Here is a 16,671-nt window from a genome sequence, read left to right on the forward strand (position 1 = left end):
GATGTGCGTGGACTTCACGGACTTGAATAAGGCGTGCCCGAAGGACTCGTAACCACTGCCCAGCATTGACGCGTTGGTGGATAGTGCATCCGGCAGCAAGGTGCTGAGCTTCCTGGACGCATTCTCAGGGTACAACCAGATCAAGATGCACCCGAGAGATGAGAGTAAAACTGCATTCATGACTGAGACTTGCAGTTACTGTTATAAGGTGATGCCTTTTGGGCTGAAAAACGCGGGCGCCACATACCAAAGGTTAATGGACAAGGTCCTAGCGCCCATGCTAGGGAGGAATGTGTACGCCTACGTAGATGACATGGTGGTGGCGTCGCAGGATAGGGCACAGCACACGGCAGACCTGGAGGAGTTGTTCGTCACCATATCCAAGTACCGCCTCAAGTTAAACCCTGAGAGATGTGTCTTCGGGGTAGAGGCCGGTAAGTTCTTGGGTTTTATGCTCACAGAGAGGGGGATAGACGGGAACCCCGACAAATGCGCAGCGATTATCGCCATGCGAAGCCCGACGTCGGTAAAGGAAGTGCAGCAGCTGACAGGGCAGATGGCGGCACTCTCAAGGTTTGTTTCCGCTGGGGGAGAGAAGGGGCACCCATATTTCCAGTGCCTCAAGAGAAATAGTCGCTTTGCGTGGACTGACGAATGCGAAGCTGCTTTCATTAAGTTAAAGGAGTACCTGGCGACGCCACCGGTCCTCTGCAAACCAGTAACAGGTGTGCACCTCCGGCTATATTTTACGGTAACGGAGCGGGCTATCAGCTCTGTGTTAGTCCAGGAGCAGGACCAGAGTCAAAAGCCCATCTATTTCGTGAGCAAGGCATTACAAGGCGCTGAGACGAGATACCAGGCGCTGAAGAAGGCAGCGTTAGCAGTGGTGTTTTCAGCCAGAAGGCTCCGTCATTACTTCCACAGCTTTACGGTGGTAGTGATGACAAACCTCCCTATACAGAAGGTGCTGCAGAAGCCTAACGTGGCGGGAAGAATGGTGCGCTGGGCGGTGGAGCTGTCAGAATTCGACATTCAGTATGAGCCTAGAGGATCCATCAAAGGGCAAGTGTACGCAGATTTTATAGCGGAACTCTCGCCCGGAGGTGAGCAAGAGGTGGAAGTGGGCTCGCAGTGGTTGCTCTCGGTTGATGGCTCTTCCAACCAACAAGGGAGTGGTGCGGGAATAGTCTTGGAGGGACCCAACGGTGTACTGATTGAGCAAGCTCTGCGCTTCGCCTTCAAGGCAAGCAATAATCAGGCGGAATACGAAGCCCTGATACCAGGAATACTCCTGGCCAAGGAGATGGGCGCGCAGAACCTCCTGGTGAAAAGCGATTCCCAGCTGATTACGGGGCAGGTGTCGGGTGAGTTCCAGGCGAAGGACCCACAGATGGCGGCGTATCTAAGATACGTCCAACTATTGAAGGGAGCATTTAACGCTCTTGAGCTGATACATGTCCCAAGGGAGCAGAATGCCAGAGTCGACCTGCTTGCCAAGCTGGCCAGCTCAGGCAAGGAGGGTAGACAGAGGACAGTGATCCAAGAGACGCTCAAAGCTCCGCGTAAATTCGTGGAAGATAACAGGGTGGATGTTCTCCAGATCTGTACATCAAGAGAGAGTCCCAGGAATCATCGCTCTCTGACCCAAGATACGCTGAAGACGCCCCGCATCAGCACGTACGCAGATATGCCTGAAGAAGGAAGGCAAATGCAGGTATGTGTCCTAGCCGAGGGAGACACCTGGATGACGCCATACAAACGGTACCTGGCGGATGGGGCTCTCCTAGTGGAGCCGGAAGAGGGTAAGAAGGTCAAGAGAAATGCCGCAAGATATACTCCGGTGGATGGAATGTTGTTCAGGCACGGTTTCACTCACCCTATCCTAACGTGTGTAAGTGGCGACGAGTGTACCAGGATAATGGCGGAGCCACGAAGGCATTTGCGGGAGCCACGTAGGGGGAAGGTCCTTAGCCTCCAAGGTGATACGCGCAGGGTTCTTCTGGCCAACAGTAAAAGAGGACTGCGCGCGACACGCCCAGCGCTGCAGGCAATGCCAAAAGCACACTGACTGGCACAAGGCGCCGCCAGAAGAACTGCGATCCATATATAGCCCGCGGCCTTTTCATACATGGGGAATCGACATCCTGGGCCCGTTCCCGCTGGCGATAAGGCAGATGAAGTATTTGATCGTTGCCATCGAGTACTTCACCAAGTGGATAGAGGCAGAGCCCGTGGCACAGATCACTGCGCTGAAGGTACAACACTTTGTATTGAAGAACATTGTGTGCCGCTTTGGCGTACCTAGGCGCTTGATATCCGATAACGGGACCCAGTTTGCCAGTCAGCAGTTGAGAAATCTGTGCGCTGAGATAGGTATCAAGCAAGTGTTCGCATCAGTCGAACACCCCCAGACCAACGGGCAAGTGGAGTCAGCAAACAGAGTTTTGCTGAGGGGGTTAAAGAGAAGGTTAGAGAAGGCCAAAGGGGCGTGGGCGGAGGAAGTTCCAAGGATCGTATGGGCATACCACACCACGCCCCAATCTTCTACCATGGAGACGCCTTTCAGTTTGGTGTATGGGTCAGACGCGATGATCTCGGTAGAGATACATGAAAGCTCACCACGTTTTCAAAACTTTGTGGTGGAGGAATCCAACGAAGAAAGGCGGGTAAACCTGGATCTACTAGACGAAGCCAGGGAAGAAGCCAGAATAAAAGCTGAAGCGGTGAAGAGAATAGTAGAGCGGCAATATAACTCTAAGGTAAAGCCGCGACAGTTTGAGATTGGCGACCTAGTTATGAGGAAAGCCCACCCATACGTGCTGGAGAATAAGCTGTCTCCCAAGTGGACCGGACTCTTCAGAGTTACCGACGCTAAGGGCAACGGTTCGTACAGCCTAGAGACCTTGGAAGGAGGTCCCATCCCGCGCAGTTGGAATGCAGCCAACCTGAAGTTTTATTTTAGTTGACTTATGTAAAGCAGCTATGTAACAATCTTGTTAAAGGGGACGCTCTTTTTCCCTTTCCGGGGTTTTTTAATGAGGTCACCCAAATAAAAGAAAAAACAAGTTTGAGAAAAAAACTGTGCCTTGGTTCTCAGTCTTTATCTTTCTCCGTTTGAAGTAGCGTGAGGCGTCGCTAGTAAAAAAGGCGTCGCCAAGAAAAAAGGCGCCGTTAAGAAGATAGGCGTCGCCAAGAAGGAAGGCGTTGCCAAGAAAGAAGGCGTCGCCAAGAAAGAAGGCGTCACCAAGAAGGAAGGTGTCGCCTGAGTGCAGGCGCCGCTAAGAAACAGGACGGAGGAAAAGCGCACAATATATGAGACGTATGCAAAGTAATGTGGCGATACAGAAACCAAGTATGGTATAGTAAAGTTGATTTTACAAGCAGTTTTCGATACAGACGGGAGAAACGCGAGTAGGGCAAACATTACAACTCATACAAAAACACAAATGAACCACTTCTCAGTGGCCATCGGAGTCAGCACGAGAGGAAGGCGAAGCCCCGCTCTCAGCCCGCAGAGCTCGGGTAAGTCGTATCCTCTGCTCTTGGTTTATTTTCGAACCTGCACCAAGGAAGATGAACGTGTCAGAGACACCATGAAGCAAAACACACCCAGATAGAGAACAATAAAGGCGGAAGTTCCTAGGGCAGTGACTCATACCTATATACTTTTTGAGAGTTCCAGCGTTGAACTCCAAACTGATCAAGGTGGCGGAGTCAAAACCTCCCGCCTCAGCAAGAATCCGGCAAACCACCTGGTCATTTGGGGCCAGCTTCTTGAAGGGTTTGGATTTGAGGGCCCTCGTCTCCCTCACCCAGTACAGTGGAAAACCATCCAGGGCGGAGGGAACGAGGTCAGAGCAGCAGATCTTGAAGAACCGGCCTTTCCACCCAGTGAATGAGTTTTGGAAGGCGGTCAGGAGAACCCTGCCAGGAACGTTACTAAGGGTTACCCAGAGGTTGCTCCTTTGCCTCTTCACCTCAAAGAAGTGAAGAAAGATGTCAACCGAGGGTGCACAACCCAGAAACCCGAAAAGGACGTCAAAGGCCTTGACAAAAGCCCAGCTGTTAGGATATAACTGGGCCGGAGCGGCGTTGATCTCCGTCAGTAGTTCCTTCTCAAACCTGGAGAAGGGTAGGCGCACGACGATGGTTTTGAAAACCACCTGATAGAAGTAAAAGAAGGGGACCCTGTCGTTGGCCCGTTCATCTCCACATACTGGCTCCCCTAGAGTGCAAGGGAGCACAACAATGTCGTCGTCGTGCCTCCTCGCAAAGGCACGGTGATTATAGGAGCATGGATCCCCTTTGTGTTCCCTTATGGCCCTGGTGGAGAGTAAGCAGGAGCATTCGTCAAGAAGCTCGCTCGAAGCCCAAGTATACAGGTCCTTGGGTTGACCCTGGGGGGAGTGGCATGAGAAGACATTCTTGAACAGAATCAGGGAGGTTTGAAGGCGTGTGGCCAACTGGTAACGCAAGGTTAAAACGCTGGTGGGAACGAACACTGGAAGGACCCTTCGTGAGAAGAGAAAGGGTGCAAGTAGGTTACGAAGGGCGTAGAAATGATGAGGGCAGTTTCGAAGTTTGAAGAATTAAATACTGCGGTTAGAGCGCCAAACGACGCAAATGGAAGTATTGCAGTTATAGCGCTAAACGACGCAAATGGAAGTATTGCAGTTATAGCGCTAAATGACGCGAATGGATGCACCGCACGATCGAGCCACGTGGCGGAGGATGGAAGGATGGCCCTGGCACCTCTGGTTAAACTCAGAAAACGTCGTATCGACAGAATGCCCAAGGGTACGATGCACCGTCGAGAGCGGGTCAGGGGCACAGTAGGAGTCAGAACCAAGTCGAGTGACTAAACGTCCCATCAGCCATGTAAGAAGCGCCACGTGGATAGCACAGGCGAAACCCTGAGCTCTTCGCCATCCTCAGGCGTCGACCAGGGCCAAGGTAAAGATAACGCCCAAGGCGACGCCAGCATGAGACGCCCGAGGCGTCGCCAGGAAAGGCACCAAAGGCGACGCCAGCATGAGACGTTGCGGGCGTCGCCAACCCAAGTATCAGCAGTGCCGCCTCCCCGATACCCACAGGTAGGAAAGACTGTGGAGGGAGACGAAATCGAAGAGGGAAAAGCTAGTTTAGTGGCGTCACCTCCCCGATACCCACAGGTAGGAAAGACTGTGGAGGGAGACGAGAGCGCCAAACGCCAGCGAATCACTGGCAGGGTCGTTCCCCGATACCTATGGGAAGGAAAGACCATGGAGGGAACGACCCCCCCCCCAAGAGCACTCGGCGTTTTTAGACACCCTGGGACGATACGGCGCTGTTGTAGCAGGCCTCTCCTTAGGCGTGGGCGCCGGGCACTAAGAATCAAGGGACGGATCGCTTTGGTGTTAGAGACACCCCGTGGACGATACGGCCCCATTAGATAAGCCTCTCCATGGGCGTGGGCATCGACGCGTGACCTTCCCCGGACATACGAGGCCGCCCAACACAGTGAAAGAAACGGGTATAGTACAGGCAAAACAACTGAAGCACGTGAAGGCAAAGGACGAAAGTAAAATCACACAGGCGGAATTCTATATCGCAATGGCACGAAGGTAATCATGCAAAAACCCAAAGTTGTAACGAAAGTGCAGACAATTCAAAGAATTACAAGTTTATCAAAGAAGGTTAAAACAAGTGTAAAGGAATAAAGTGATGGTCGAGGGTGGCGGTTCAATCGTCCAGTTCCAGGGGCTTGACTTTTCCATCAACAATGTGGTGAGTGGAATCACAGTTGGAAATGTCAATCCCCGAATTCATGCAGACAGCTTGGGCCAGAGCCTCCTGGAATCCCTCCTCGAAAGTGCCCGCCATGTCCTGGATGAGGGTCTTTTTGTCCTTCTCTAGCTCCTCAATGGTGGCGTCCCCAGAAGCTACCTGCTTCTGCAAAGCCTCCTTCTCCACACGGAGTCGGCTGACCTCGACCTGCAGTTTGTCGTAGTCAACCTGGAGAAGGCCCATAGCTTTGGCCTGGGTAGCCATTTCCCCCTCCATCCGCTCCATTTCGTTTGCTTGCTCACAGCAGCGGTCCTTTAAGTCCTTTTGAACTTCTTCGTATGCTTCGACTATGTCTTGAAGGCTCATTACCTGAACTTTGAGGGCGACTTCCCGAGCGTAGAAGTCGGCCTGGAGCTCCACCGCCTCTGCCAGTTGTTTTTCAGCCTCTGCTTTGGACTCTTGCGCCTGCTTCAGGGTGGTTTGGTAAGTTTCGTTTTGGATCCCAGAATCTTCCTTTCCTCCTTCAGGGCAGCTACCCTTGTTTCCAAGGCCTGGAGGGTTTGGGTTTGCAAAGCAGCGTTTCTGGCCTGGGCGCGCCATTCAAGGGCCACCGCCAAGAAGACCCCCAAATAGAAAGGCATGCCCTCCTTCCTGTCAGAGCCCTCTGGCATTGTTCCACCACTGAAGCCCCTCATCAGATGCATAATTGGAGGAGGGATGGCGATAACATCGGGGGCGGCAGCGACGAGGGCAGGAGAAGCAGAGACCTCTGCCGGTGGCGGAGGTGGAGCAGACTTGGCGCCTTCGCCTATATCCTCTTGGACGGTTGTGGGGGGAAGGGAAGTAGCGCTTGGAGGGTTGTCCCTGAAAGAATCCTCTCCCTGGGGCGACGCCGCTGGTAGGAGGGGAACCCTTGCAGATTTCCTCCTCTTGAAGGGTGCCACGCCACCCGAGTCTTCATCGTCGGATATGATCTCCAACACCCGTTTCCCTTTGTCGAGGGGGGTTGGGGCCGGCGATGAGGCCACGGCCAGAGGAACGGCGGCAATGGGCAGAGGAGAGCCGGGAGTCTAAAGCGCCTCAGGGCTATGTGGGGACGGTGAAGATGAGCCTAGTGGAGCTTCGGTAGGGGTCGGTGGTGGCAGAGGCAGGGTTGATGGGGGGTTCGGGTCAGTAGCAGGGGCGGCAGAGGCGCCCGCTTTGGCAGCACGAGCGTTCTTTATCGCTTTCGCCAGCATCATCCTTTTGGAGGCGCCCATCACCGATCCTACATTCAGATAAACCAAGCAGCAGGAGTCAAAGCCAAAGCAATTATGCAAAATCACAAAACGCGTAGAAATATGAGACGCGAATCACATGGTACAATGGAAAACAGGTGGAAGAGGCCAGAGGAACAAACATATGGTAGTAAGGTACAGATGACAAAAGATGGTAAGGGGAGGGTCTCCCTACCAAAATATGTGGTCAGGGCGTGAGCGTTGTATTCGCTCGCGATAAGCTTCAATGTATCGAAGACGATCCCCAGGCCAGCCAAGGCCTTGCATACCTCCCTGTCAGCAGGGGATAGCTCATCAGGGCTTTGGCCCTAAGCAGCTTAGGGTGCTCCGTCCAATACAGGGGAAAGCCGTCTAAGGTTGTGGGGTCGTGCTTGGCGCTGCACACCCTAAAGAATTTTCCTTTCCAGTTTTTGTAGGAGTTCTGGAAGAGGGAGAGGATGATCCTGCCCGCGATCCCGAAGAAGCTCACCCAAAAGCTTTTCCCCTGTTTCTTCACTTCGAAGAAATGCAAGAAAACATCCACGGAAGGAAGGATGCCCAGGTGCCCGCAGAGAATTTGAAAACCCCTTACAAATGCCCAGCTGTTGGGATGGAGCTCGGCGGGGGCGGTGTTATTCTCGGTGAGGAGTTCCCTCTCAAAGGGCGTGAATGGGAGGCGCACCCCGACGCGTTTAAACACCGTTTGGTACATGAAGAAGAAGGGACTCCCCTTTCTAGGTCTGTCATCCACACACACAGGTTCCCCCGGTCGGCCGGGACGAACGGAGATGTGCGCGTCATGAGTGCGGCAGAAAGCATTAAAGTTATACAAGTGGGGATCCCCACGATGATTCTCCATGTCCTGAAAGGATGTCAGGCTGGTACACTCGTTCAAAAGCTCGTCGGGGGCCCATGTATAGAAGGCTTTATAGTTGGACTTGGGGGTCTTGGGGGAGAACCAGACTTTGCGTTCGGGCGCGTCATGGTGTGAATAAATAGCTGTAAAAGAAGAAAGGAAAAATGTTTTTAACAAGTGATGCCAAGACAGAAAAGGGGGTAAAACCCCAGGAAATGCCACCCACGCGAGAAAACCCAGAAAGAAGGAGAAGAGAACGGAGAAGAAAGGAGAAGCGGAAGAACACAGTAATACATAAACGTAAACAGTCCCAGGCAGTTCAATAAACTATGCAATGCGACGAAGGAGAAGAGTCGTGAGTATGCAGAAATCGTACCTTTGTTGTCAAAGTGAGGGAGGAAGGGGAGCACGAAGGAAAGAGCAGAAGTTGCAGAGAAAAGGTTTGAAGGCGATGAACAGTGCGGAGACGCAGAGAGAATGGATGGAACAGTGGTGAGAGCGCGGGGTTTGGGGTAACTTGAACGTTACATTTGCAACCCAAGAGGCGCTAATTAGGAGCCGTGAGATCGTGCCGCGTGTCAAAGGATTAAGCGCCCCAGGGGAGCGCAAGTGACTCTAGAGGCTGGCCGCGTGATGAGCCACGTGGCGCACGATTAAGCGTAGCCCCAAAAGGTGTTACGTTCCCCGCGTCAGAGGATGTCCCATCAGTCATTAAGAGCGCCCCTATGGTTCAGAGAGTATCACGTCAATAATTCGAGAATTGTTGAGTCAGCAGGGAATGACACGTCATCAGGGTGACACGTGGACGGCGTGGGCGAGGCCTTAGTCTTTGCGCTGAAGACAAGTCTTCGGCTTAAGACTGGGGGGCTTGTGTACCGTCCCATATCCGGGCGTTGACAAAGTCAAGGTCAAAGTCAACACCTGGAGTCAAAGTCAACACGAGGCGTCGCCTAGGTGAAGAGACGCCAAGTAACCAGCGTCGCCACGAGGAAGCGTCGCCAAGGCAAGGCGTTGCCTAGGTGAAGGCGTCGCCCAGTCAGGGCGTCGCCAAGATCAAATATCACTAAGGCAAGGCAATCACAGTGCGGTTCCCCGATACCCATGGGTAGGAAAGACCATGGAGGGAGCGACGCCGTGGGAAGGCCTCAGGTCCCGATGATCCAGGAGAGGAGAAAGGTGGCTTCAAGGCCATAGCGATAGCATCAGTGTAGGGCAGCCTGACTCGTGAAGTACCCCTGCCACCCCAGAGACGCCTTTGGGACAGATACGACTCAAGATGAGGGTCACGCCCAAGGCAGCCGGGTGCAGGGTACGAGAGGAAGGCAGATACGCTCTCAGAGTGAGTGACTAGAGGATTGGGGGCATGATTTAGCACCCGAAAGGTCACCCCTTGCGCAGTAGCACTCCCAAGCAGGAGGACTCACACGAAGAAACTTCCAGAAACTCTCTAGTTGCTTGCTCGAGCCTTGAGGTTACGGACAAGGGACTGGGGAAAGATCTTTGCCAGAACGAGAAAATATACACTAGAAATAGTTTCCTTTTTACCACCTTCAGAGTGCCATACGCGGTGCTCCGATACGGAGGTGCATAGTTTTTGGTGTTTCTTGCTGGCTGACTTGAGCGTCGGAGTGCAAACGGCCGCTAGGGCGCCCTTTTGTCCTTTTTTGCAGGAAGCCACAGGTAACCAGTGGGAAGGAGTCCCTAGCTGACGGTCGAGGTCGCGCACGAAGATGTCCCAGGTCAACCGGACGGAACAACTTCTTTCTGAACATGATCAGCTTTCAACACAGATCTTTTGACCAAGATTCTCTCTTTTAAATTGATCTGCAACGGATAGAAATTCAAAAAAGCAATTAAATCAATTTCTTCACAGTGCTGTCAGACCCAAAACAATCGGTTGTTTCGAAGAAACAATCGGTTGTTTCGAAGAAACAATCGGTTGTTTTTCTGCAGCAGTTAAAACTTTATTTTTGAAATTTTAACCATGAGCAGAAGCAGTTTAAATCAGATGACATTGATTAAAAGAAAATTAATCACAAGAAAGAACTTTGAAACAGAGATTGAGAACAAATAAAGGAAAGTCTTATCCTTGTGTTGATTCTTCAATGAACCAATTGCTTGTTGATAAAAAAAACTCCTTTTCACTGTTTTGATTTTTTGCATAGCATTGATTCAGCTTCAATTACTGCCTTTTTCTTCAACAGCTTGATCAGATGGCTCAGTTCTTCTTTTTCTCTTTATTTTTCCTGCATAAACGATTTCTAGTAGCAAGATTTGGTCCCCTTACAAATTTGGGTCCATTTGACTTTACTTTGCTGTTAGAAACATCACATCCCTTAGGAATCCATTTCATAAAACCTTTAGGAACATAATATTTTCTAATTTTACAGAATCTAACAGAGTGGCCTTTCTTCATGCAGTAAAAGCATGTAACAACCGGTTGTTTCGTCTTAACAATCGGTTGTTTTTATGATTTTCTTAAAAAAAAAATTAGAAAACCTATCTTGCTTGTTCTGTGGATTGAAGCCTAAACCAACCTTTCCAAAAACACAGCTTTGAGATGCCAAGACATTCTCAAAGTTTGATTTCCCCTTTGAAAGCTTGTCCACAATTTCAACAAGATAATGAACCTTTTTCTCAAGATTTTCACAATTTCTGCAAATGAGAGTATCACACTTGCAAGAGGTATTTTTGAAATGATTTTCCAATTCTTCAAAATCATTTTTTGCTTTTCTCAGATCCTCTTCAAGTGATTTAACTTTCTTTTCAAGCCCACTGTTAAGATCTTTCAATCGGTTGTTTGAAAGAACCAATCTATTAGCTTCATCATGTGTTTCTTGAAAAGCTTCAAGCAATTCACTATAATTTTGTTCATTTAAGGAAGCACATGAACTTACCTCACTTGAACTGCAAGAATCATCATCATCCTCAGCTACCAAACATATGTTTGCTTTTTCATCTTCACTTGATGAAGAACTTGATGATGACACCTCATTTTCATCCCAAGCTATGTAGGCTCTTTTTGTCTTGCCTTTCTTCTCCTTGTAGCTTGTCTTTTTCTCTTTGCTCTTGTTAAGACAATCTGCCTTTATGTGACCTTGCTCACCACAACCAAAACAAGTATAGTTATTTGAATTGAATTCATTAGGTTTCTTGTTTCCATACCTATCCTTGTTGTTGTCTTTGTTGCGGTTTCTCTTTAGGAATTTGCTGAATTTTCTTGACAGCAAACTAAGATTTTCCTCTTCACTATCATCACTTGAATCTTGCTTTCCCTTATGCTTGGATGCTTTCAAGGCTATGCTCCTTGTGTGCTTATCTTCACTCTCTTGAACATTGAGTCTATTCATCTCTAGCTCATGTTCCCTAAGCTTTCCAAACAAAGAAGCAACACTTAATGATGTTAGATCTTTAGATTCGGAAATAGCAGTTACCTTTGGCTGCCATGCTCTATCAAGAAATTTCAAGATCTTGATGTTCAGCTCTTCTTTGTCAAACGTCTTGTCTAGGCTCATAAGGTGATTGATGATGTGTGTAAACCTTTTCTGCACCTCAGCTATTGTTTCACCTTTAAGCATTCTAAACATCTCATACTCTTGGACGAGAGCATGCTTTCTAGCTCTTTTCACCTCATTTGTTCCTTCATGAGTGTCTTCCAAAGTGTCCCACATTTCTTTTGATGATTTGCATTGTGAGACCCTGAAAAACTCATCAGAATTTAAAGCAGAGGTTATAATATTTTTGGCAATGCAATCGAATTTGGCCTTTTTTCTTTCTGCATCAGTCCATTGAGACCATGGCTTCTCAATGACAGAACCATCTTTTTCAAACTTTGGAATAAAAGGACCATTTTCAATTGCATCCCAAATTCCTTTGTCAAGAGATTCCATAAATATTTTCATTCTAACTTTCCAAAACTGGTAATTCAAACCACAAAACAAGGGTGGTCTGTTTATTAAGGCACCTTCCCCAAACGGTAGTCTATCAGCCATTTTAAAAAGATTTTTAGGATCAACTTGAATGACTTTCAAGAACCAAGCTCTTGATGCCAATTGTTAAAAAAGATGGCTTTAAACTAGAGGGGGGTGAATTGTTTAAAGGGGTTTTTGCAAACTTTTCAAAACTAGAATGAATTTATTTCAGAAACCAATTGATTCAGCAATTCAGTTAGCTAAAACAGCAAGCAAAAGCTGTAGTACCAGAAGAACAATCGATTGTTTCCTAGAAACAATCGGTTGTTTATACCAGCAAACAACAAATAAACTGAATTTAAAGAGTTAGAGATAGAGAGATTATACACAGTTGTTTATACTGGTTCACTCCAAACTAGAGCTACATCCAGTCTTCTCATAAACCCTGAGGATATCCACTAAGCAACCACCACTTGATCACTTACACCACAACCAAGAGAATGACCTTGAACACCTCAAGAAACACACTCTCCTTGGCCAACACTAAGATTGCTGATCTTGAACACCTCAAGAACACACAGCCAATCTCAGCAAACACAGAAACGAATTGTTCAACAGATTACAAAGATTACACTTGTTACAGATGAATATCTGAAATCAATACAAGTAGAATCCTATTCCAGCACCTTGATCAATCACAAAACTCTTAAGCAATCTCAACACTTTTGAAAAACTCTTAGAAAAACTTTGTCAAAAGATTCTTAATTATCCAAACTGTTTTTCTGAATATATTCAAAGATATAGTTTGTTATCAAATCTTAACAAACTCTTAAATTGCATTAAATGATTGGTCAAAGCATTTAATGACTGGAGCATATACAGTTAAAGCATTTAAAGCTCAGTCAAAGAAAACAGTTTTTCTGTTATAGTCCCAAAACAAACAATCGGTTGTTTCCTCGAATCAATCGGTTGTTTTGGTACTTAACAGTTTCAACCATTCAAAAACAGTTTTCAATCTTTCTCAAAACACCTAAGTATAAACAATCGGTTGTTTCGACAAAACAATCGGTTGTTTCAACTTAGTTTGAAAAACATTTTTCTTTGATAAGAATTGAGATGCTAATTGCTTGAGATTTAATACAAGGGTGGATTACAACATATAAACTACTCCAGAACAAGGCTTAAACCAGCACAGCAACATCAAGCAAAGCAGAGGCTTCAACATCCTTCAAAGGATTTGGATTCTTCAAAACATTGAACACCACTTGGTTCAACACCTTGGTTTAAAGAGCGAGTCGAGGCAAGGAAGTTTCCCAAGTTGATGAAGGAGGTGCAGAGAGTTTGAGAGAGGCGCGAAAGCATCGTGAAGGAGAAATGAAACAGTGAGAAATTTTGAGGATTTTTGAACGTTAAGTAAAACGATAATGAGAAGGGCAAGCATCAATCCCTTCCAATTGTTGATGAAAGGCCACGTGTACGCTCGCGATGGAGTATCGTGAGATATCATCTCAGAGACACTTCGTGCGTCGCGCAACACCCGCCACTTACGTAAGCCACCAAGGGCGTGCAAGTAATCCCTTCGCTCAAGCAAACTCAGCTCGAGACTAGGGGGCTTGTGTACTGGACCAGAGCGCTCAGAGCTCAGCACTCGGTGGTCGAACCTCAGCACCTGCCATATACAGGTCAGCTCGGCTCTTAGGCCAAGTTGGCGGGCCATGTGATTGGGCCTCAGATGTATATATTAGTCCCTTTTTGAGGGGTAGTTATGGACCTAGGGGTGCGCTTAGTGTGCATAGGGTGTAGTTCAAAAAAAATTCTTTTAAACCTAAGCCCATGTGCGCTAGGGCACATAAAGATAGGTTGCATGTATGCAGAAGAGGAGCGTAGCGCCACGTGGAGGGTGCCAACGTAAACAGACTGGACCCTTAATGTTGGTACATGAGTTGGTACCCTGGTGGTTATTCTGTTATTTTATGCACTCCCTATTTTATGATTTTAATTTGCATAAGAATGATTTATTCCCAAATTTGTGTTAATTTCAGGATTCTAGGTAAGAATGGAGATAATATGGCAAAAGGAAAAAAATATACAAAGTTAAAAAGAGAAAGTTGGAATACATCAACACTCACCAAAGTTGCCCAAATTCGTAAAAAGCCAAGATGCCACCAGTAGATCTCGCTTAAGCGAGTAGAATCTCACTTGAGTGAAATAACGCTAGAGACATTGGGCCTTTTTATGTTTCAAACGAGCCCATCAGTGCCACGCAAGAAGTCACTTAATCCTAGCAAATTAGGTTAAATAAAGGGCTTGAGGCACAACTCTACTGTGAAAGATTAGGAGGAATACACCATTGAGTGACTTGTAACCCAATTGGGATAATAGAAGGTGTTAGAAGATGTGTGGCTAATTCTACCATGTGGATTTGGGAGTAATTTGTTCAATCTCTTATGTGTTGAGGTGATATTTGAATATAATATTGTGTTCTTGATTGATTATTGGTATTGTTGTTTTGTTTCTAATTCTTGATCTAGAATCTTAAATCTGACTGGAAAGTATTTGTTCTCACTGGTTGACCTGCTCGCCTGTTGACTCTAGTGACAGGCTCTGGCTCTGTGTGTCTCTGCTAGAATTTGCTCTTCCCTTTGTTGCAATGGAACACGGCTCCATTGAAACAGAGGGGACCCTACCTGTTGATTGCACTCTGACGATCAAGTTAGTACAGGGCATATAAGAAATAAGAAGTTACAAGTTTCAGTTTTAGAAACAGCGTACCTTTACCTGGGGTCTCAAGCCCCTTTTATAGCTTACCTCCTACAACAACTTTCTATCACGAGAGTCTAATCTCAACTGAAAGCATACTCAACTGGAAAATATTTTGTTCAAGGGCACACCCTCACGGTGCTGCAACAGAACAAGATCTTAAAAAGATGTAAATTCATAAATTAAAGGTTATTTTATACTTATTTTAGCAATTAATACTCATAAATGCCTATATTTTAATATGAAATATTACTTAAAATTGGCACTTATCAGTGGTGTCCACATATCTTGTTCCTTTAACAAATTCCTCATATTGATTCTTCATATATTGAAATTATTTTTTATAGAAATTTTTTTATCTTAAATGTGATACTCATCTTTTTATAAAATTTAATTATGTATAAATGTGAAATATTATCTAACCGAAATAAATAATGAAAAGACAATCACATATAGGGGTGGCAATGCAGGCTGGCGCGCCCCGCATAGGCCCGCAAAATGTGGGTCGGGTTGGTCTGCCCCGCATAAATAATGCGGGCTAATTTTCATGGCCCACCCCGCATTAGGGTTGGCATGCGGGCTTGCAGGACGACTCGCATAACTTCTACAATGGACTATCATAAGATAAATCAAGTCTCTAGGAATTAATGCAATCTGAAATTATGAATTAATCAAGTCTATGGTGTACAAGAAAGTATGACAAACAAATTGATCCTGCCTGTTGACCGGAACGCTGGAAACTGCCTCGTCAAAGGATCGACGTGCGCGCCGCTTCTCACCTCCGTTCCTCGTCGGGATCTACCTCAAGAACCTGCAAAGAAACAGTACGGCGCCGCTGCGGCCGATCGCACTCCAATGCTCAAGTCAGTGACGGTATCACCAAAAACTAAGAGAACTAGAACCGTGCAAATCCTCTCTCACAGTCAGCTCTAACTCGCAAGCGTAAAGTGTATGAACTGAACGTGCGTACCTCAGAAAGTTTGTTAAGAACTCTTATATACCTGGTAGCTTTCTCTCTCCTGGCAGTTACAGACTTGGACACGTGGCCCGCATCCAACTGTACACGTGCCATCATCTGGAGGCTCCCTGACTTGGCGCTGCTTCTACTCTCATTTTGGCTAAGTTACTTATGCATGGTACTGCCCAGTGCATAGCTAACTTAGGAGTGCGATCTCTACTGGAACTGGCGAGTTAGGGGCCTTCATACACCTTCCCTGTGGTCTCGCCGACCGCCTTCATAATCTGCTTCTTCTTCATCTTCGGCGATGTGCTCGCTCTGGCGATCTCCAATTCTGGTAAGCTGGAAATCGGAACACGCCAATATAACAACTGGCGACTACACGAACCCCCCGACTTCCTTCCCTTCTGCCAACCTGGCGCCTTGTCAACACGCCTACACTGTAGCAGGATGCCACGTCATCACACCCGACCACCAGGGCGGTACACAAGCCCCTCAGTCTTAAGCGAAGACTTGTCTAGCGAAAAGACTGAAAGAGCCTTCGTTAACACCGATCTACGTGGCCCTGACGTGGAATTCCAAGCGATTGTACCTTCTGCTGCTCTGACGCCCCACCAAACCCCTCACTCATCGCTCGACACGTGGCTTCATCAACGGCTCTCTTCATTTGCCGTTTGCGCTTCCTAAACCCATTTCGAAAAACCCTTAAACCCATTTCGCTTCACTGTTCCATCACTTTCTTTGTGCTTGCAAACGCTCTAACTTCCTTCTGCGAAAACTCTCAACGCTCTTCAACGCTCGAGATCACCATCTTCCTCCATCGTCTTCCTGATCATCGAAAGGTAACTACTTTCCTTCATCTGCTGGTTTTCCTTGCATTTTCACCGATTTGCATCATCCTGTAACTGCTTGGTGCATACGCTGTGGGCTGTTTTTCCATTTATTCTTCTGCGTAACTTAGGGCTTCGTCAATCGTCGCAACGAACCTACATTCGTTCGTCTTTCACCTTCCTTCTATGATCGAGTCAGCCTTTGTAACCCCCTGATCATTTTTCCTTTCTTCTTCCTTTGCAGCTGCTATCATGACTCGCACCAAGATTACCCCGAACCCCCCTCCATCAGCACGAAACCTTCCTTCACAAGCACACGACTCAACACAAGTTC

This window comes from Phaseolus vulgaris, chromosome 10 (genome assembly GCF_000499845.2).
Source record: "Phaseolus vulgaris cultivar G19833 chromosome 10, P. vulgaris v2.0, whole genome shotgun sequence".
Classification (NCBI taxonomy): domain Eukaryota; kingdom Viridiplantae; phylum Streptophyta; class Magnoliopsida; order Fabales; family Fabaceae; genus Phaseolus; species Phaseolus vulgaris.